This window comes from Mobula hypostoma, chromosome 26, assembly GCF_963921235.1.
Source record: "Mobula hypostoma chromosome 26, sMobHyp1.1, whole genome shotgun sequence".
In the NCBI taxonomy this organism is placed as follows: Eukaryota; Metazoa; Chordata; class Chondrichthyes; order Myliobatiformes; family Myliobatidae; genus Mobula; species Mobula hypostoma.
In genome coordinates this window covers 34,563,382-34,587,417 of record NC_086122.1, presented here as the reverse complement: position 1 = coordinate 34,587,417, position 24,036 = coordinate 34,563,382, and the positions used below count along the sequence as shown (strand labels likewise).

Here is a 24,036-nt window from a genome sequence, read left to right as displayed (position 1 = left end):
GCCTGGCAGTGGCCCATCCCTCTCCGGGCCAGAGCACAGGCAAACGTCCTCCAGCTTGGTATGGTGAGGCCTGGCAGTGGCCCATCCCTCTCCAGGCCAGAGCACAGGCAAACGTCCTCCAGCTTGGTATGGTGAGGCCTGGCAGTGGCCCATCCCTCTCCAGGCCAGAGCACAGGCAAACGTCCTCCAACTTGGTATGGTGAGGCCTGGCAGTGGCCCATCCCTCTCCAGGCCAGACCACAGGCAAATGTCCTCCAGCTTGGAGGGTTACCTTGGCCATTGTAGTTCCTTGGAGAACTCACGCACCCTAGCCAGTGACTTCGTTGACAAGGTCCTTCGCCCAGCGGTGCCGTGTTAACATCACCCCCTCGCGTCGTTTAGCCCGCTGGCTGAAGCGGTTTACCGGGGTGTGATACTTGGAGGCAGACGTGAGCGATTTGGGAGATGGCTGAGGACCATCCATTCTACAAGGTAGAGCGCAGCTACCAGACATCAAAGATACTACCTCTATCCAGAGCCCCCTACACCCCATGCCAGTAGTCGCGTATATTTGCCTGTTTAGGAGTATAATATAGGCTGAAATTACTCTGTAAGATAAAGCCTTGCAGTCTGCTGCAGGGCTCTCCATGATGAATAAAGATGTCACAAAGGTAGTAATCTCGGGATTACTGCCTGTGCCACGCGACAGTGAGAGTAGGAATGCAATGAGGTGGAGGATAAATGCGTGGCTGAGGGATTGGAGCAGGGGGCAGGGATTCAAGTTTTTGGATCATTGGGACCTCTTTTGGCGCAGGCGTGACCTGTACAAAAAGGACGGGTTACACTTGAATCCTAGGGGGACCAATATCCTGGCAGGGAGATTAGCGGGGGCTACTGAGGTGACTTTAAACTAGAATGGTTGGGGGGTGGGAATCAAATTAAAGAGGCTAGGCGTGAGGAGGTTAGTTCACAACAAGGGGATGGGAACCAGTGCACAGAGACAGAGGGGTGTAAAGTGAGGGTAGAAGCAAAAAGTACAAAGGAGAAAAGTAAAAGTGGCAGGCCGACAAATCCAGGGCAAGCATTAAAAAGGGCCACTTTTCAACATAATTGTACAAGGGCTAAGAGAGTTGTAAAAGAGTGCCTGAAGGCTTTATGTGTCAATGCAAGGAGCATTCGTAATAAGGTGGATGAATTGAAAGTGCAGATTGTTATTAATGATTATGATATAGTTGGGATCACAGAGACATGGCTCCAGGGTGACCAGGGATGGGAGCTCAACGTTCAGGGATATTCAATATTCAGGAGGGATAGACACGAAGGAAGGGGAGGTGGGGTGGCGTTGCTGGTTAAAGAAGAGATTAACGCAATAGAAAGGAAGGACATAAGCCGGGAAGATGTGGAATCGATATAGGTAGAGCTGCGTAACACCAAGGGGCAGAAGACGCTGGTGGGAGTTGTGTACAGGCCACCTAACAGTAGTAGTGAGGTCGGGGATGGTATTAAACAGGAAATTAGAAATGTGTGCAATAAAGGAACAGCAGTTATAATGGGTTACTTCAATCTACATGTAGACTGGGTGAACCAAATTGGTAAAGGTGCTGAGGAAGAGGATTTCTTGGAATGTATGCGGGATGGTTTTTTGAACCAACATGTCGAGGAACCAACTAGAGAGCAGGCTATTCTGGACTGGATTTTGAGCAATGAGGAAGGGTTAATTAGCGATCTTGTCGTGAGAGGCCCCTTGGGTAAAAGTGACCATAATATGGTGGAATTCTTCATTAAGATGGAGAGTGACATAGTTAATTCAGAAACAAGGGTTCTGAACTTAAAGAGGAGTAACTTTAAAGGTATGAGATGTGAATTAGCTAAGATAGACTGGCAAATGACACTTAAAGGATTGACGGTGGATATGCAATGGCAAGCATTTAAAGGTTGCATGGATGAACTACAACAATTGTTCATCCCAGTTTGGCAAAAGAATAAATCAAGGAAGGTAGTGCACCCGTGGCTGACAAGAGAAATTAGGGATCGTATCAATTCCAAAGAAGAAACATACAAATTAGCCAGAGAAAGTGGCTCACCTGAGGACTGGGAGAAATTCAGAGTTCAGCAGAGGAGGACAAAGGGCTTAATTAGGAAGGGGAAAAAAGATTATGAGAGAAAACTGGCAGGGAACATAAAAACGGACTGTAAAAGCTTTTATAGATATGTAAAAAGGAAAAGACTGGTAAAGACAAATGTAGGTCCCCTGCAGACAGAAACAGGTGAATTGATTATGGGGAGCAAGGACATGGCAGACCAATTGAATAATTACTTTGGTTCTGTCTTCACTAAGGAGGACATAAATAATCTTCCAGAAATAGTAAGGGACAGAGGGTCCAGTGAGATGGAGGAACTGAGCGAAATACATGTTAGTAGGGAAGTGGTGTTAGGTAAATTGAAGGGATTGAAGGCAGATAAATCCCCAGGGCCAGATTGTCTGCATCCTAGAGTGCTTAAGGAAGTAGCCCAAGAAATAGTGGATGCATTAGTGATAATTTTTCAAAACTCATTAGATTGTGGACTAGTTCCTGAGGATTGGAGGGTGGCTAATGTAACCCCACTTTTTAAAAAAGGAGGGAGAGAGAAACCGGGGAATTATAGACCGGTTAGCCTAACGTCGGTGGTGGGGAAACTGCTGGAGTCAGTTATCAAGGATATGATAACAGCACATTTGGAAAGCGGTGAAATGATCAGACAAAGTCAGTATGGATTTGTGAAAGGAAAATCATGTCTGACGAATCTCATAGAATTTTTTGAGGATGTAACTAGTAGAGTGGATAGGGGAGAACCAGTGGATGTGGTATATTTGGATTTTCAAAAGGCTTTTGACAAGGTCCCACACAGGAGATTAGTGTGCAAACTTAAAGCACACGGTATTGGGGGTAAGGTATTGGTGTGGGTGGAGAATTGGTTAGCAGACAGGAAGCAAAGAGTGGGAATAAACGGGACCTTTTCAGAATGGCAGGCGGTGACTAGTGGGGTACCGCAAGGCTCAGTGCTGGGACCCCAGTTGTTTACAATATATATTAATGACTTGGATGAGGGAATTAAATGCAGCATCTCCAAGTTTGCGGATGACACGAAACTGGGTGGCAGTGTTAGCAGCGAGGAGGATGCTAAGAGGATGCAGGGTGACTTGGATAGGTTGGGTGAGTGGGCAAATTCATGGCAGATGCAATTTAATGTGGATAAATGTGAAGTTATCCACTTTGGTGGCAAAAATAGGAAAACAGATTATTATCTGAATGGTGGCCGATTAGGAAAAGGGGAGGTGCAACGAGACCTGGGTGTCATTATACACCAGTCATTGAAAGTGGGCATGCAGGTACAGCAGGCGGTGAAAAAGGCGAATGGTATGCTGGCATTTATAGCGAGAGGATTCGAGTACAGGAGCAGGGAGGTACTACTGCAGTTGTACAAGGCCTTGGTGAGACCACACCTGGAGTATTGTGTGCAGTTTTGGTCCCCTAATCTGAGGAAAGACATCTTTGCCATAGAGGGAGTACAAAGAAGGTTCACCAGATTGATTCCTGGGATGGCAGGACTTTCATATGATGAAAGACTAGATCGACTAGGCTTATACTCTCTGAAATTTAGAAGATTGAGGGAGGGGGGGAATCTGATTGAAATGTATAAAATTCTAAAGGGATTGGACAGGCTAGATGCAGGAAGATTGTTCTCGATGTTGCGGAAGTCCAGAACGAGGGGTCACAGTTTGAGGATAGAGGGGAAGCCATTTAGGACCGAGATTAGGAAAAACTTCTTCACACAGGGAGTGGTGAATCTGTGGAATTCTCTGCCACAGGAAACTGTTGAGGCCAGTTCATTAGCTATATTTAAGAGGGAGTTAGATATGGCCCTTGTGGCTACGGGGGTCGGGGGTATGGAGGGAAGGCTGGGGCGGGGTTCTGAGATGGATGATCAGCCATGATCATAATAAATGGCGGTGCGGGCTCGAAGGGCCGAATGGCCTACTCCTGCACCTATTTTCTATGTTTCTATGTTTCTATGTCAAAACTCGAAGTCTGGTCCCTAAAGTCGTTCTTTTCTCGACACAAGCAAAGGCTCGGGCAATGAGACAGGCTTCAAGGACAGCTTCAAAAGGAGGTTCAGAAAGGGAACTCCAACAATTCAATGGAGGACTTGGTACGGCACCAAACCGGTCTGCCGCGGGGCAGAACTAGAGAGGTGCATGTATTTTGAAGTTATTGCCCCTCAACCATCAGGCTCTTGATCCTGAGGGGCAATTCACTCAGCCCAACAGTGAACTGATTCCACAACCTACGGATTCACTTTCAAGGTCTCTTCATCTCATGCTGTCGGTATCCTTTAACCATTTATATATTATTTTTACTACTATTTTTTTCCTTTTCTTTTTGTGGTTTCTTGTCTTTTGGTTGTTGGTCCGTCTTTGGTGTGTGCAGTATTTCATTGACTCCATCGTGTTCCTATTTACTATGAACGCCTACAAGACAATGAATCTCAGGGTTCTACGTGGTGACATATGTGTACTGTGATAATAAATTTACTTTGAACTTTGGGAGAAGTTTTAGGTACCGATATATAGCTAGGGTGCCTAAGACTTTAGCACAGTACTGTATTTGTCAACATGGAACAGAGAGCAAAATCAGGCACGAGCAAAGGATGTTGGGAATGGCAAGGGTGGAGAGCTGGGTGAGGGGTGTGGGACAGGTGGCAGAGGAGGAGTGCCAGGGGCAGGGGCTGGCACGGGTGCAGACACACTCAGCCCTGAGACACCAGGCAAGGTTATTTGATTCCAAACTATTGGTTTGCTGAACATTACAGAATGTCTCTGTGATGATTCCGGCTCCCAACCTCTCCCTGTCCCCTTCCCACTCTCAGTCCTCGATAGAGACCCATATCAGAAGCAGGTTTATCATCACTCACACAGGTCATGAAATGTGTTCCTTTTTTTTGTGGCAGTGCAATACATAAGATTACTGCAGTAGTCATGTATGTGCCCAAGACTTTCGCAAAGTACTCTATCTGGTAGATGTTAAGGAATTACCGAAGTACGAGTCCATGGAGATTCTTGAAAACTGGTCTGAAGTTAACACACACAGTGAGCATAAGGGTGATGAACTGATGAACTTTAATTGAATTTACGGGATAAGGGTGGAAGGCTGGCCTTGAGAGTTTTGGAGTGGCTGAGTTTAGTGGTTAGAGTATGAGGGTCAAAATACCGGGTAATCTGGGCCTAGGGCAGTCAGAACTGTAATGAAAAAGAAGGCATGAGATCAGAAATCCAGCGTGAGTTCTAATAAGAAAGTAGTCTCAGTCTCAACCAGAGGAAATCTTGAAAACGACCGGTCGCCGCCGTTCTGTTCTTAACATGGTGTTACACCGCCACCTAGCGTTTTCAAGGAGCAATAACAACTCTTTCCGTGCGCTATCGGGGAAAGAGCGGTCACGGTGGGATTCCTAAATCTGGATCCGGAGGCAGTTCTCAGTGAATTGTAAACTCATTGTTAAGATTCCAGCCTTTACCAATGTCCTGTTTCAGCCATTCCTATGTACACTCCCCAACAGCCTGCATGGTATCTGTTGAGTGATGGAAAAGTACAGCACGCAAACAGGCCCCAGTCTGTGCCCAACCATTTAAACTGGTTACTCCCATCGACCAGCACCGGGACCATACCCAGACATCCCACCTCTCCCGGTCTCCCGCATATCGATAGTGGCTACCTGACGCCCGGAAATTATATACCATATCCCGGAAATAGATTTTTTTGAGAAAGAGAGGGAGAGGGAGAGCGAGCATCCTGATTGGTCTCTCTTCGTGCTAAGAGTGGTCCCCAACCACCGGGCCGCGAGGGAACGATATGATTGGGCGATATGAGTCAGCTGCACCTTTCCTCATTCCCTGTCACGCTCTGTCGAGCTTGAACTCACACGAGGTCATTACGCACGCGTCATCCATGTCAGCGCGGGAAGGAGACAGACTCCTCGAGCTTGCAAATGACGACAGGCTGAAAAGTATGTTTGACATAACAACTCTGCCGGCATTCTGGATCAAAGTCAAGGCTAAATATCCTGAGATAGCCACGAAACCACTGAAAACGTTGCTTCTGTTTCCAACATCATATCGCTGCGAAGTGGAGTTTTCTGCAATGAAAGCAACGAAAACTAAATTGCGGAATAGACTGGACATAAGGAACCCCCTTCGAGTATCGCTGTCTCCCATCACCCCTCAATGGGACCGTCTTGTTGCAGGGAAACAAGCCCAGGGCTCCCACTGATTCAGCAATATTGGTGTGTTGTAATGATTTTATATGTTCATACAGGGAAAATATGCGCTGTATGTTTAATATCCAAATGTTACTTAAAATGTTATGATGCTATTGACTTATCACCTATATTCCAGTCATGATTAACAAGAATGTTGTCAGTATTAAACCGGTCTGCGGTGCAAAAAATGTTGGGGACCCCTGCTAAGTAGACCTATCAGTTTTCTCTGTGGGCGGGCTTTACAGTCGACCTCAAAAATAGTGACAGTGTTGCTCGCTGCACTGTTTGCAACAGTGACTTTTCTATTGCCCATGGTGGGTTAAAATGTAAAAGACATGTTGAGGTGAGTTTAACAGGTGTCGTTCATTCATTAGCATAGCTAACGTTATTTAAACTAGCTGGCTAGCTGCTAAGGAGCTACTCTATTGATGTCCTACGTGATGAGGCCAAACTCCCTGTAGACTTGCTTAAAGTTGTAATAGAATAAACATGATAATATAATATAAGTACATATTTTAATGTCACATTTTCTGCATATACCCAACTTGGTTTACAGATTAGACAAAATCACTAAACAAAGTATTACATACAGCCTTGGAGTTCGACGGGGTGGGGGGAAGGATATGGGGTTGCGGGGGGTGGGGGTGCTACCTCCCTGAAATGAGTTTTTGCAGGGTGGGATGTCTGCATACCCGTACCATCCATGTACCTATCCAAACTTCTCACACACACAACTTGAGCTGGCAGCTCTCACAACCCTCTGAGTGAAGAAATTTCCCCATACAAACTATTCACCTTTCATCCTTAACTCAAGACTTCTAGTTGTAGTCCCACACAACCTCAGTGGAAAAAAAAACCTGCTTGCGCTTACTTAATCTATAACCCTCATCATTTTGCATATCTGTATCAAATCTTCCTCTCAGTCTTCTGCGTTCCTAGGAAAGTCCTAACCTATTCAATCTTTCGTTATAACTCAGGTCCTCTAAGCCTGGAAACATCCTTGTAAATTTTCTCTGTACTGTTTCAATCTGTACCCAGTACTCCAAATTAGGTCTCACCAACGTCTTGTACAACTTCAACATAACGTCCTACCTCCTGTACTCAATACTTTGATTTATGAAGGCCAAAGTGCCAAAAGCTTGCTTTATGACCCTAACTACCTGTGCCACCATTTTCAATGAATTATGGACCTGTATTCCCAGACCCCTTTGTTCAGCCACACTCCTCAGTGCCCTACCACTCACTGTGTAAGACCTACTGTGGTTGGCCCCTTCGAAGTGCGACACCTCGCATTAAATTCCGCCTGCCGGTTTTCAGCCCATTTTTCCAGCTGTTCCAGATCCTGCTGCGAGCTCTGATAGTCTTCCTCGCTGTCAACTACACCCCCAGTCTCAGTGCCATCCGCAAATTTGCTGATCCAGTCAACCACGTTATCATTCAGATCGTTGATATAGATGACAAACAACAACGGACCCAGCACCACGGTCCCTGTGACACACCACTGGTCACACGCCTCCAGTCATCTTACATGTCTTATACTTGTCATCCTATCCTGCTCGTAAACCATGTTTCCTGTTTGCTTTTCTCCCCCCACTGGGACACGTGTCACTTCATGGACAGCAGGAGGCAAAGACCTTTTGAAATCCTATCCCAGTAAATAATCTGGAAGGTGCACCTCAGAGCAGTACTGAGGGAGCGCTGTGCCATTGTGGTGTGTTGTGGGATGTCTGCCACCTCCCATTGGAACACTTCACTCTCGACAAATCGGTAAAATGGGAATATGGCACAACTGAAGCATCAATAAATAATTAAGGGGTCTTGCATGGTTGTTGGCATGGTACTGAGGGAGTGTAGCAGAATGGGTGGAGTGGTATTGAAAGGCCACTGGGAGATAATACTGACGAGGCAGTGTATTGTTGAAGGTACAGAAGGAGTATTACACAACTGGAAGCAGAATAATGAGGAAAATTATTGCACTGTTAGAAAGAACACTGGAATGCAGTGATGCTAAAGCACTGCATTGCACAGAGTACCCTCTGTATTGTCGGATGGTGAATACCGGTGGAGCATTGTTTTTGGTACTGACATCGTGAACACTGGTGGGACGTTGTTCTGTTGGAGGCCTGGAACTGAGACGATGATTACTGGTGAAATGTTGCTCTGTTGGAGGCCTGGTACGGAGATGGTGAAATGAAGACTGGAGACATCAACCATTGTTTCTGTCACCAGATTCGCTTCAGCATTCTGGTTAATATTTTACTTCCTTTCAATCAATATCCCTAAAGCTGCACCTTCTGTAACATTGGGATCTAGTTAGGCATAGAAAACCTTTCCTTACAGTTATTAATCATGTGTTTTAGAAAAGACTATAGCACTGGCTAAAATGTCCTTGGGATACACTGAAAATCATTCTTCCGGAAATAGTGAGAGGCCAGAGTCTCCCTGGCACTGTCTGGGGAGAGATGAAAACTGCTTCTCATCCGGACGTGCATGTAACACTAAATAGCGTTGATCTTCAATTCTTTCCTGAGCCATTCCCACTGACAGCCTTGCCCTGCCTCCCCATAGCTCAAGCCACAAGGTCCGTCACAGTGTGGGACATCTACAGCGTGTGTTCCCAGCACAAGGCGTATGGGACTCCCCAGACTTTCATCTCCATTGCATGAGACTCCCGTGCAAGTGGAGCCATAAGTTACCAGCCACGTATTTAGTTACTTAGAAATGAAGTGCAAAACAGGTTGTTTTTTTTTTGGCCCAACCAGCTGCATCACCCACCCAGCAACCCACCTGTTTACAATGATCATTTGGTAAGTTTTTGGACTGTGGGAGGAAACTGGAGCACCTGGAGGAAACCCACGTGGTTCACAGGGAGAGGATACAAACTCCTTAGAGACACACCGGAAAGGAACCTCCAAACTCCAGAGCACCCCAAGTTGTAATAGCATTGTGCTAACCGTAGCGCATGACATTCTGCGTGACGTTAGGACGGTTAGAAGGGCAGTTAGGACTTCAATTACTGCGGCATGGGAGAATGAAGGGAGATCTGGTAAAGGTGTACAAAATTATGAGTGGGATAGATAGAGTAAATGCAAGCAGGCTTTTTTCCCACTGAGGTAGTGTGAGACTACGAGAGGCCATGGGTTGAGGACGAAAGATGAAATGTTTAAGGGGAATATGAGCGGGAGCCTCTTCATTCAGAGGCTGGTGAGAGTGTGGAACGAGTTGCCATTGGAAGTGGGAGATGAGGGCTCAATTTCAAAATACAAGAGAAATTTGGAGAGGTACATGGATGAGAGGGGTATGGGAGCTATGGTTCAGGTGCAGGTCAATGGGATTGGGCAAGATTATCATTTAGCATGGACCAGATGGGCTGAAGGGCCTGTTTGAATTCTGCAGTACTCTTTGACTGTAAAAGTTAAGCAGGCTCTCACCAGTCATTTGAAACACCTTCTTCAATAGACGTATCTTAATTTTCATTGAAGAAATGATAAGTGATTTTGTTTGAATTGCTGTCCTCTGACACTCTTCTCCCCAGCTCTTTGACTGCTGCAAGAGTAGAATCACCAGGCTAATCTATCAAATCTGCTGAGCAATCTCCAAATGTCTTTATTAAGAGGAAGCAGGGATTTCTGTATCACAGGAAGGTCATATCATTTCTGTTTACGCCAGAGACCTCCTGGGAATAAGTCAGGAGAGGATTTAGATAACAAAGCCTAAAACATTTGCGCTGCAAGACAATCTTATTGCATCAGGCACAGTCAATAAAGGGACACATTGGCACAATATTAAAATGTTTTTATTGCCGTGAAATTATAAATGGCTTGAAGCCAAAAGGCAACATATTACACAGAGAATGGGGAAATTTGAAGGTGTTCTGCTTCCTGTTCTATGACCTTCTACAACATCTTGTGGTTACCTGCCAATTATCTCTCTCTCCTTTTTGACAATGGTGGTTTTGTGAGATTATTTACAGGATTTATGCCGGAGGGCAGGCTGTAAAAGGTAGAGTGGGCCAAGGAATGAGGAGCGGGCATCAGTCGGTGATCAGAGATTTAACGGACTCGTTTCAGTGGCCGAACTTGAGAACACATTGGAGAATGAAGGTCAGCAGGACGGGACGGTTTCCACAGCGTCGCGCGAGCCGGCTGAAGATGGCTGCCCAGGGGCCACTGAGTTAACACGTAGCTTTCTGCAAGGCGACTGGGAGCAGGGACAGAAGCAGGACCGTGGCAGTGGCTGGGATAAATACGGCAGCTCCATTTCCTTTTGGGGCTTCCTTAGTTTTTGTAGCGTTCGATTGCTAAAGGAAAATAGAAAATGAGTCAACACAAAAACATTCTTTTTCTCTCTAATTTTTAAAAGCTTAACAGAGGCCATAGAAAAAAATTGCCAATTAAATGTTTTGTCTAAAAGCTATGATGTAAACACTTTAATTACAGAGGATTCCGGTTAATTGGGCCATTGGTTAATCAGGACAGCCACTTATTTGGGACAACTCTTAAAGAACAAAAACTAATCAAGAAAATAGGCAGGATTTCCTTTGTTTCCTGTGACACTATGCTGCTTAATTGGGGCAGGAGACTGTTGCCGAACAGTTTCTAACTAGCGTCAGTCTCAAACACTTGTGTGGCCATTAGCCACTACACCATGCTTACAGCAAATTTTTTTTGAATATAATCAGAAGCACATGTCTGTATTAAAAAGCTGGGATTTTTGTCACTGCAAATTAGTGAGGAATAAGCAGTAAGACAATTCAGAACTGCTTTGTTCATTGTGGTTTCAAGCATTCAGGCTTGGAGATGGCAGAAACGCCCGGGGGTGAAAATGAGAAGGTTTCACTACTTCCACAAGTTAGGAATTACATGGAATTTGAAGGTATTAACAATCATCTTGAATGTTACAATGAAAATGAAGATTTGTAGGGTGGCAAATGTCAAAACAATTGTATGAAGGCAGTCCATTATCTGCGTTGATTTTGTTCTGTTACAGTCAATCAAAAGAACACAGCAGTGTACACTGATCGAATTCCTCCAACGATAACAATTAGGAGCGACAGTTTTATAGTACTGTAGTAGTATCGGTAGTGTTCTGATTTGTTCTTTATTTTGTTTAAATACATAACCTGTTAATTAGCTAAACCGTAGTTTGTTTTTTTTATACCTTTTTAATTATTTCCATGAAACTTCAGCTACTGTGTGTGGCACAACTGCTTAATTGGGCCAAAACGTACCGGTCCCAATTAACCAGAATCCATTACATCATAACTGCACTATGTAACAAATATGACAGGGACTGACAGTGGACAAGGTAGCCAGAAAGGAAACTCAGCCGCCCCATCACTGAGGACCCACAACTCAGGACCTCAGGATCTCATTGCTACCATCAGAGGCAGGAACAGGAGCCTGAAGACAGACCCACGATCTTCCCCTCCACCATCAGATTTCTGAATGGACAATGAGCTCATGAACACTATCTCACTATTTTTGCTCTCTTTTGACACTACATATTTAATTTATTATTTTTTAATTATATATTTCTGATAGTTTATAGTATATTTTATGCATTGCATTGTACTGCAGCCATAAAACAACACATTTCACAACATCTCAGTGATAATTAACCTGATTCTGATTGTGAGAGCTTCTCTTGATCTCATAGTCATAGTCATACTTTATTGATCCCGGGGGAAATTGCACCATAAATAATTAAATAGTAATAAAACCATAAATAGTTAAATATTGATACGTAAATTATGCCAGGAAATAAGTCCAGGACCAGCCTATTGGCTCAGGGTGTCTGACCCTCCAGGGGAGGAGTTGTAAAGTTTGATGGCCACAGGCAGGAATGACTTCCTATGACGCTCTGTGTTGCATCTCGGTGGAATGAGTCTCTGGCTGAATGTACTCCTGTGCCCACCCAGTACATTATGTAGTGGATGGGAGACATTGTCCAAGATGGCATGCAACTTGGACAGCATCCTCTTTTCAGACACCACCGTCAGAGAGCGAAGGTTGGGACTGAAGGACGGACGGACTGGAAGCAGATCCAAGTGAGAGAACTTCAGGGAGACAAGGGGAGTCTGTTCCCGGTGGAAGTCATCAATAGCCCGTAACAGTGACCCTGCAGCATGTGAATTTGAGGCAGTGGATGAAGTGTAAGCGACTCATTTGGACGATACTCTGTAATGAGCTCTCTGGGCCTGTGCGGGGAGCTGGAGAGCGATTTGCTCCTAGGTTTCTAGAGCTTCTTAATCAGTTAGTTGTTAATTGATTAACCTTGTTAAGTTTATTGCAGTGGATTGGAACTTCCGAGTCACCTGTACTATTCAAACGGATGTTCCTTGGCGCTTCTCACGGGGTTCTGGCTTAGGAGAATGTTTCATTTTGCAGTGATGCTCGGTCGAATCCCCATATAAACTCTGCTTGCCGTCTTTACAGAGCAGCCTGTATTTGGGTTCCACTACGGCCAGTGCACACCGTGACATAGGCAGGGCAGGTTTAAGTATTAATCACCTCATTGAGTTCCTCTGTCTAACCTCTGACTGTAACAAGCTCATTTCTGGCTTCCTAGTAAAGGCTCTCGTACCTAAATACGGGAGCCCACACGAGAAAGTGACTCATCCCCGCAGTTCTCCCTTCCTTACAATGTGGGAAGTGAGAGCCTGCAGTCAGGTATCGGTCTGAATGGGAGGTGCCGCCGGTGGGAGCGATGTTTACGGCCAAGAGAATCGCCAGGTAAAAGGTGAGCAAGAGATTCTGCAGATGCTGCAAGTCCGGTTAACACAGACACAGACACACAGAAACACTCAGACACAGACACACAGAAACACTCAGAGACACACAGACACACACAGAGACACACAGACACACACACACACACACACACACACACACACACACAGACACTCACACATACATACACAGACACACAGACAGACACACACAGACACACTCACACACACACATACACATACACACAAACACGCACACACACACATACAGAGACGCACACACACACATTCACACACATACACACTCACACACACATACACACAGAGACACAGACACTCTCACACACACACACACACACACAGAGACACACACACACACACTCACGCACACACACACATACACACACACAGACACACACACACAGACACACACACACAAACACACACACACACACACACACACACACAAAATGCTGGAGGAGCACAGCAGGTCAGGCAGCTTCTATGGAGGTGAATCAACAGTCGATGTTTCGAGCCGAGACCCGTCACGGGACTGGGAAGGACGGAGGAAAGACGCCACAATAGGGCGGTGGTAGATGAGGAAGGACAACAATCGAGATGGTGACGGGTGAAGTGGGGTCAGGAGGAAGGTAGGTGGGTGGATGATATGAGAAGCTGTTACAGTACAGTACAAAAGTCTCAGCTGTAAATATATAGCTATATGATCAGGTCCTGAAGACCATCGCTGAAGCCATCAGCGCAGGAGTTGAGTGGGCGAAGTGGTCCTGACCCTCCAGCAGACCATTGCCTTTGTCAGAGCTGGGGAGCAGCCAATACCTGCCAAAAGAACATCTGCAGGCATCCTGACCTCTGCAAGGAACTGGCAGCTGTTGGTGGACCTCGAACGGCAGCTGAAGTTCCCCAACCATATCGCAGCCACCACCATGTGACCAGACATTGTCCTAGTGTCTGAGGCTACTAAGCAAGTGGTGCTGCTGGAGCTGACAGTCCCATGGGAAGATCACTTGGAGGAGGCCTTTGAAAGGAAGCTCTCCAAGTACGCAGGACTGGTCAGCAACTGTCAGCAGGCTGGATGGAGAGCGAGGTGTCTCCCAGTGGAGGTTGGATGTAGGGGATTCGTAGCCCGTTCTTTAGTTAGAGCCTTCAGCATTTTGGGCATCGAGGGAGAGAGGAAGAGGAGAGCCATCCGCAGTACCACCGATGCGGCAGAGAGGGCCTCAAGATGGCTGTGGCTCAAAAGAGGGGAGCCATGGAGTCATAAGTAGCTAGCCATCTGGACACAAGCCGGGGTCTGATCAGCTCCAGCTGGGTCACCTGGAGGAGGTTGTATGATGTTGAAAGACCCGAAACACCCGATGATTCCAGGAACATCACTGAAGATGTGTCCAGAAGCATCAATAGATGTATGTACACAACAGCACCAATCTTAACAAAATTTAATACCCACAGATACTGGATATTGGTGTTTCACGGGCAAGTAAAGGGAGGAATGAGATGTCTTTTCATTGTGTGCTTCAAATCAAATTAAAATTAACCCATGCAGAAAATGATATAAAAAAAGCAGTTTACAGTATTGTGCTAAAGTCTTAGACATCGTGGCTATATATAAGCAACACACACAAAATGCTGGAGGAACTCAGCAGGTTAGCCATCACCTGTGGAAATAAATAAACAGTCAATGTTTTGAGAAATTTGCGCAGCTCTGTAGGTGATAGGAGGAAAAGGTAAAGAGCGGAAGATGAAGGAGATAGGAGAAGAGAATGGACCAATGGAGAAAGAGGAGGAGGAGGGGCACCAGAGGCAGGTGAGGAGATGGGGAGGGGTGAGAGGGGAACCAGGATAGGGAATGGAAGAAGAAGGGAAGGGGAAAAATTGCCAGAGGTTTGAAAAATTGATGTTCATGCCATCAGGTTGAAGGCTACCCAGACGGAATCAGCTAAAAGAAATAAGTTCTGCCCGATCCCTTCCCAGTTTCTATAAAATGGTAGAGGCTGCAATCTGGCTAAATAACAGGCAAGAGCTACACAACAACCAAGGCAGGTCACACCTATACCACTGGGTTCAACAAGTTATTCCCATTGTCAGTCATGATATTTCCCCCCGTAAGGAGAAGACCATATGATTAACACCATTTAAACAGTAGCAAAATTGTGTTACTCATCTATGTTACTCGGAGATGCAGTGCGGAATTGTCCCCTCCAGTCTAATGAGCCACACTACCCACCTACCCACCTATTTAAACCTAACCTAATCACAGGACAATTTACAATGAGCACTTAACCTACCAACCAGTACGTCTTTGGACTGTGGGAGGAAAGCAGAGCACCTGGAGGAAACCCACGCGGTCACAGGGAGAACGTAGAAACTGCAAAGACTGCACCAGGGTTGAACTCCGAACGCTGACACCCCAAACTGTAACAGGGTCGTGCTAACTGCTACGTCACCGCGCCGTCCTAAACTGTTGACTCTGATTTTGCTGCAGGATTAAATGCCATTATTTCACTTTTGAGTTAAAGCTCTCTATATAAGCTGGCCATCTCCCTGCTTTGGAAAACATTACCATGTATCTGTTTCACCAAGTCAGGGAGGGGAGGGGGGAGTGGTATTGGGAGACAATGGCCAGTGGGTGATACACACCTGGCTTCATCTGCCCATCTTCTCCTTCCTCACCCAGTTCCACCTATCACCCGCCAACTTCTACCTCACCCCGCCCTCTCACCTTTTAATCTTGGCTACCTCCCCTCTATAGTCTCAATCCTGATACAGGGTCCCAGTTCAAAACCTCAAATATCCCTTCACCTTCCAGAAGCCACTGAGTTCCTCCAGCAGTTTGCCTTCCTTGCTGTAGATTCCAGTTGGATCTCCTTTGTTGGCATCAAGGGGTATCTGTATATCTGGATGAAGTGGGACTTTAACTCACCAATCATTACTCATTGATGCCCACTTCAATAGATTAATAAAGGCAATTAGAGAAAGGAAACAAGAAAGATGCAGAAGTTATGAAATCCAGATCAGAACAATGAAACCCAACTTGAAGGTGGAAGGGAGTTATTTCATCTTCTACCTGGCCACATTGCTGGCTTCAAAACGCCATCAAATTCGAAAAATTCAAGTGACTCACTTTCTGCTTCTAACACAAATCAAAATTCTGCTGGAAGTTTATCAGACTGTAATGCTAATTCAAGATTTTACTCTGTCTTTTATAGACATCGTCTGGTCTGCAGAACATTTAAAATGTTCCTCTTTGGGTTCCAGCTCTCTCCAATGGCTCTGACCCGCATTTTACTACTTTTTCATTCCTTTTTTTTTCATCTCTCTCTCTCTTAACGGCCTTCATTAATCTATCCATCCAAACAGGATGGCTTTGCAACTAGAGGTCAAGGGTTAATAGTGAAAGGTGAAAAGTTTAAGGGCAGCGTGAGGGGAAACTTCTTCAGCCAGAGGGTGGTGAGAGTGTGGAATGAGCTGCCAGCACAAATCGTGGATGCGAGCTTGATTTCAACAGTTAGGAGAAGTTTGGATAGGCACATGGATGGTGGGGGCATGGTCCTGATGGAGCAGGCAGTTTAAATGGCTCAGCATGGACTAGATGGGCCAAAGGGCCTGCTTCTGTGCTGTACTTTTCTAGGACTATGAGCAAGCCAATAAGGCAATCCTGGCCTTGCCTTTACAGAGATACTTTCCTTGTCCTACCATTCCTTGCCCACCCTCTCTGCAACTTAAAACTAACTTTCTTTCACATTGTCCAGTTCGGTCCTGAAATGATTCCTGTTGCTACAAATTCCACCTGAAGTGCTGAGTGCTTCCAGAATTATCTGCTTTTATCGCTAAGCACCTTATTATTTTTATTACCTTAACTTGGCCAAGGAATAGCATAAAGTGAGATAGCATTATCTCACAATCATCATCATCTTTATGTGCCATGTCATATGATGTAGGTGATCATGGTCTCATGGCCATGATTTGGGCATCTCCAAGTTTGCGGATGACACGAAGCTGGGCGGCAGTGTTAGCTGTGAGGAGGATGCTAAGAGGATGCAGGGTGACTTGAATAGGTTAGGTGAGTGGGCAAATTCATGGCAGATGCAATTTAATGTGGATAAATGTGAGGTTATCCACTTTGGTGGCAAGAACAGGAAAACAGATTATTATCTGAATGGTGGCCGATTAGGAAAAGGGGAGGTGCAACGAGACCTGGGTGTCATTATACTCCAGTCATTGAAAGTGGGCATGCAGGTACAGCAGGCGGTGAAAAAGGCGAATGGTATGCTGGCATTTATAGCGAGAGGATTCGAGTACAGGAGCAGGGAGGTACTACTGCAGTTATACAAGGCCTTGGTGAGACCACACCTAGAGTATTGTGTGCAGTTTTGGTCCCCTAATCTGAGGAAAGACATTCTTGCCATAGAGGGGGTACAAAGAAGGTTCACCAGATTGATTCCTGGGATGGCAGGACTTTCATATGATGAAAGACTAGATCGACTAGGCTTATACTCTCTGAAATTTAGAAGATTGGGGGGGGGGAATCTGATTGAAACGTATAAAATTCTAAAGGGATTGGACAGGCTAGATGCAGGAAGATTGTTCCCGATGTTGGGGAAGTCCAGAACGAGGGGTCACAGGTTGAGGATAAAGGGGAAGCCTTTTAGGACCAAGATGAGGAAAAACTTCTTCACACAGGGAGTGGTGAATCTGTGGAATTCTCTGCCACAGGAAACAGTTGAGGCCAGTTCATTGGCTATATTTAAGAGGGAGTTAGATATGGCCCTTGTGGCTAAAGGGATCGGGGGTATGGAGAGAAGGCAGGTACTGGGTTCTGAGTTGGATGATCAGCCATGATCGTACTAAATGGTGGTGCAGGCTCGAAGGGCCGAATGGCCTACTCCTGCACCTATTTTCTATGTTTCTATGTTTCTATGATTGTTCTTGGCAAAATTTTTCAACAGAAGTGGCTTACCAGATGGGCAACCCCAGCCAATATCAATACTATTCAGAGATTGTCTGCCTGGCATCAGGGATCACATAACCAGGATGTGATATGCACCAGCTGCCCATGTGACCACCTACCACCTGCTCCCATGACTTCATGTGACCCTGATCAGGGTGGGAAGGGGTGGTTAAGCAGGTGCTACTCCTTGCCCAAAGGTGACCTATAGGCCAGTGGAGGGAAGGAGTGCCTTATACCTCCTTTGGTAGAGACGTATCTCCACCCTGCCACCCATATCTCTCACTTTGCTACTCCTTGGCCAAGCTAAGGTAATAACTATGTATTAAATGGTGGTGACTACTCCCTTGTTATCTTCTTGAGAAGATGTCGACTATCATTTTAGAGTCATAGAGCACTCAGAAAAGAAGCAGACTCTTTGGTCCATCTAACCGTGCCAAACTGTTATTCTGCCTAGTCCCATCGACCCATACCTGTACCATCACCATCAATACCCCTGCCATCTATGTACTGATCCAATCTTCTCCTCAATGTTGCTATCAAAACTGCATCCACCACTTCCATGGTTCTGCACTCACACCACCTACTGAGTGAAGAAGTTACCCTCAAATATTTCATCTTTCACCCTTAACCTATGACCTTGAGTTCTAGTCTCTCCCAACCTCAGAGGTAAAAGCCTGCTTGCATTTAGCCTGAAGGGTCTCAGCCCAAAATGTCAACCCGTCCTGCCGGAGGGTTTCGGCCCAAAACATCGCCTGTACTTTTTTTCTATGAACGCTGCCTTGCCTGCTAAGTTCCTCCAGCATTCTCTGTGTGTTGCCTGTCCTATTCAACACTTCTCTATAAATCAGATCCTCAAGGAGAATATGCAACCCCCACACAGAGACACCAACCGAGGCCAGTTTGAAGCAGGGTTTCTGGGTGTTATGAGGTGGCAGCTTGATAATACTCATAGATCATAAGGCCATAAGAAATAGGGGCAGAATTAGGCCATTTGGCCCATTGAGACTTCCACCATTTCATCATGGCTGATCCAATTTTCCTCCCAGCCACAGTCTCCTGCCTTCTCCCCATATTCCTTCATACCCTGAAAAATCAAAAATCTATCAACCTCTGCCTTAAATATACATAAAAAGTTGGCCTCCACAGCTGCCTGTGGCAAAGAAGTCCACAGATTCACCTCTCTCTGGCTAACTGATTCTCCTTTGTCTTGGCCCGAAACGTTGACTGTACCTCTTCCTATAGATGCTGCCTGGCCTGCTGCGTTCACCAGCAACTTTTATGTGTGTTGCAAAACACTTATTCAGTTCGTCCGCTATTTCCTTGTCCCCCATTACTACCTTTCCAGCATTCTGATGTCCACTCTTGCCTCTCTTTTACACTCTATTTATCTGAAGAAACTTTTGGTATCCTCTTTAATATTATTTGCTAGCTTACTTTCATATTCCATCTTTACCTTAATGACTTCTTAATTTACTTTCTGTTGGTTTTTAAAAGCTTCCCCATCCTCTAACTTCCCATAAATTTTTGCTCTATTATATGCCCTCTCTTTGGCTTTTACGTTGGCTTTGACTTCCCTTGTTAGCCACGGTTGTGTCATGTTCCCTTTCGAATACTTCTTCCTCTTTTGGAAGTATATATCTGAATTCTTCCAGAAATTCCAGCCATTGCTGCTATGCCGTCATCCCTGTGTTCTTTTCCAATCAATTCTGGCCAACTCCCTTTTCCTGCCTCTGTAATTCCCTTTACTCCACTGTAATGGTGATACATCTGACTTGAGCTTCTCCTTCTCAAATTTCAGGATGATCACTTGTCTGTAAGGGTTCTTTTACTTTAGTCATTTCTGGTTCATTACACAACATCCAATCCAGAATAGCAGATCTTCCAGTGGGCTCAAACATGAACTACTCTTAAAAAGCCATCTTGTAGGTAGTCTAGAAATTGCCCCTCCTGTCGTACAGCACTAACCTTTTGGCATTGCAATTTGTAGGCCACACCCTTACTACTGTTTTGGGGTCTGTATACAACTCCCATCAGGGTCTTTTTACCCTTGCAGTTCCTTAGCTCTATCCACAATGATTCAACACCTTCCGACCCTATCTCACCTCTTTCGCTCAAACAACAAGTGGAATGAATAGCTGAATTTAGAATGTTCCAGAACTGCCATGCTTTAGGGGGAATCACTGTGAGGCAGAAAGATCACAAATACCATCGTTCACTTGGCAACTCTTCCAAGTCCTCCTTTCCCTCCTACTTTCAACGTCGGGGCATTGGAGTTCATAGTTCAGCTTCAGCATCCTCTGTAAGGGATCTCTGTACGTCCTTCCCATGGAATGAGTAGGTTTTCCCCAGGTGCTCTGGTTTCCTCCCACAATCCAAAGATGTATGGGGTAAGTTAAGTGGCCATTGTAAATTGTCCTGTGATTAGGCTAGGGTTAAACTGGGGTTTGTCAAGGGTTGCCAGGCTGGCGTGGCTCAAAGGGCCTGTTCCGAGCTGTATATCTAAACAAATGGATGGATGGATGGATAGAGAGATAGATAGAGAGATAGAGAGAGAGAGATAATAACTTCCTTATGGAATTTCCTTCTCTCGTCACCAACCGTGGCAACGTCTGCACTTTGAGACAGCGAGCCCTCAGTCTTTGGTCTCAAGTTGATGTTAGTCCTGGAATTTCAAATTGTGCAGATTTGCATACAGTGGCATGTAAAAGTTTGGACACCCTGGTCAAAATTTCTGTTACTGTGAATAGTTAAGTGAGTAGAAGATGAACTGATCTCCAAAAGTCATAAAGTTAAAGATGAAACATTCTTTTCAACATTTTAAGCAAGATTAGTGCATTATTTTTGTTTTGTACAATTTTAGAGTGAAAAAAAGGAAAGGAGCACTATGCAAAAGTTTGGGCACCCCAAGAGATTTGAGCTCTCAGATAACTTTTACCAAGGTCTCAGACCTTAAATAGCTTGTTAGGGCTATGGCTTGTTCACAGACATCGTTAGGAAAGGCCAAGTGATGCAAATTTCAAAGCTTTATAAATATCTTGACTCCTCAAACCTTGTTCCATCAATCAACAGCCATGGGCTTCTCTAAGCAGCTGCCTAGCACTCTGAAAATTAAAATAAAATGATGCCCACAAAGCAGGAGAAGGCTATAAGAAGATAGCAAAGCATTTTCAGGTAGCCCTTTCCTCAGTTCATAATGTAATTAAGAAATGGCAGTTAACAGGAATGGTGGAGGGCAAGTTGAGGTCTGGAAGACCAAGAAAACTTTCCCAGAGAACAGCTCGTAGGATTGCTAGAAAGGCAAATCAAAACCCCCGTTTGACTGCAAAAGACCTTCAGGAAGATTTAGCAGACACTGGAGTGGTGGTGCACTGTTCTACTGTGCAGCGACACCTACATAAATATAACCTTCATGGAAGAGTCATCAGAAGAAAACCTTTCCTGCGTCCTCACCTCAAAATTCAGCGTCAGAAGTTTGCAAAGGAACATCTAAACAAGCCTGATGCATTTTGGAAACAAGTCCTGTGGACTGATGAAGTTAAAATAGAACTTCTTGGCCGCAATGAGCAAATGTATGTTTGGAGAAAAAAGGGTGCAGAATTTCATGAAAAGAACACCTCTCCAACTGTTAAGCACGGGGGGTGGATAGATCATGCTTTGGGCTTGTGTTGCAGCCAGTGACACGGGGAACATTTACTGGTAAAGGGAAGAATAAATTCCAATAAGTACCGGCAAATTCTGGAAGCAAACATCACACCATCTGTAAAAAAACTGAAGGTGAAAAGAGGATGGCTTCTACAACCAGATAATGATCCTAAACACACCTCAAAATCCACAATGGACAACCTCAAGAGGTGAAAGCTGAAGGTTTTGCCGTGGCCCTCACAGTCCCCCGACCTAAACATCATCGAGAATCTGTGGATAGACCTCAAAAGAGCAGTGCATGCAAGACAGCCCAACAATCTCACAGAACTAGAAGCCTTTTGCAAGGAAGAATGGGTGAAAATCCCCCAAACAAGAATTGAAAGACTCTTGGCTGGCTATAGAAAGTGTTTACAAGCTGTGATACTTGCCAGAGGGGGTGTTACTAAGTACTAACTGTGCAGGGTGCCTAAACTTTTGTTTCGGGCCCTTTTCCTTTTTTGTTATTTTGAAACTGTAAAAGATGGAAATAAAAGTAATCTTGCTTAAAAAATTAGAGAAATGTGTCATCTTTAACTTTATGCCTTTTGGAAATCAGGTCATCATTTACTCGCTTAGCTATTCACAGTAACAGAAATTTTGACCAGGGGTGCCCAAACTTTTGCATGCCACTGTATATGTATGCGTGCTGAACCTCCGTTCTTGTTTCCCTGTGGGAAACGAAAGAGGGAGAGAGAGGTGGATAACAATGGTGAGGGTGTGGAGTGTGGCGTGTAAGAATACTATTTAATCTTATTTCTGTGCACTTGCAGTCAGATTAACTTGACACAAGCCCCCAAATTCACAGATGACAAAGTACATACACTTGAGAAATGAACGACCATATTTTTACGTCAGCGTTGAACAGATGGTTTTATCCCGAGAAGAAATGTTTATTAAGCTTGCATTGTGCGGGGAATCAATCACATCCAGGAATTTCGAGCTATCAAACATGAAAATAAAGAAAAGGAATTGAAAATGCTGAAAATCTGACATAAAAACCAAAAGTGCAGGAAACACTGAGCAAACTAGGCAGCATCTGTTGAGAGATAAAGATATTTCAATTCGAAGACCCACATCAGAACCTGAAAAAGAGTCAAACCAAGTTAGTTTTAAACACAAGAGATTCTGCAGCGGCTGGAAATCCAAAGTGACACAAGATGCTGGAGTAACTCAGTAGGTTAGGCAGAGTCTTTGGAGAGAAATAACTTCGCAAACCCGGCTGCGAAAGGAGAGGTTTGGGGCATGGGATTAAAAACCCCGTCCCGTAAAAACCCAGTGCTACAGAAAAGCTAACAGAAGCTCCAAAGACCCTCGTCGAAGATGGTCTACACCTGGGGACAACTTGAAAGACTGACCCGGGGCAGAAGACAGAAGAAGAGCTAGAACTGACGGCAAAGAATTAGTTCGAAAACTTCTAAATCCAACGCAATGACCATCTCTTTTGAAATACTTTCAAAAAAGTAGTCCAGGAAACAGGTGCATCAGACCGACCGACTAGTTTTTTTTTAAAAATCCACTTAAAGCGCAAAATAGAAATAGTGTCAGAATTATTTTCAGAGAACCGAACTATTCGGAAACAGGAAAAAGGTTTTCAGTCGACAGAGAGGTGCAACTATCGATGCGGTATCCGGGGGGATTGTATCCTTTTTTTAAAAAAAGAAAGCTTTCTCTCCTGTCGGCGAGGTAGGAGCAGTGAAAAAACGCATATTAAACGTTATTTATTAAGCGAATACATATAATGAAACAAAATTATGCACTCGCATGGACCATTACGTGAAAAGTCTGCAGATGCTGGAAATCCAAAGCAACGCACTCAAAATGCTGAAAGAACTCAGCAGTACGGCAGCATCTATGGAAAAAAGTCAACCGTCTGTTCAGACTAAGTTATCTTGCGTACTTGGGTGAACCTGGAATCACGTACTTGGGTGAACTGTCTCAGGAATCTCACCACGGGCTAAAATCTAAAGTAAATTTCAATCATATTACGACCTGTCTTTTTTTTTCAGGGCCACGTTTTATCTCACGATTCAATGTATTTCGTCCTTTACTATCCCGTCCCGACTTAGTAAAAACCTGACTGCAAGCTATTAAATCGAATCGGCATCATCTCAATCCTATGAAAACATTGTTATGTTCAGTTGGAGAGATTAACAGTACCTGCGTGGTTCCTTGACCTTTTCCCCCCGCACTCATATGAGCCAGCAGGCAGCAAACGAGGAGACCAATCAAGCTTTTCTTCATCGTGGCGACCTGCTGCTCCAACTCGCTGACCCGAAAAGCAAAAGACCCAGGATATGCGGTTCTTTATCTCAGAGCTGAGCTCGGAGGAAATCAGACAGCCAATGAAAACGACTTTATTGGCGGAGGAAGGGAGTGGTGAGGG

At 44.9% G+C, this 24,036-nt stretch overlaps 1 long non-coding RNA gene across 1 annotated transcript; it reads right to left on the bottom strand.

Annotated features, from left to right (window-relative positions):
• Window positions 1-10,053: 10,053 nt before the first annotated feature.
• On the bottom strand, window positions 10,054-24,036 carry LOC134338171 (uncharacterized). The gene is made up of 2 exons (XR_010016157.1): window positions 23,811-24,036; window positions 10,054-10,573 (listed from the first exon to the last, which is right to left on the bottom strand). It is a non-coding gene; the product is annotated as an uncharacterized LOC134338171 (long non-coding RNA).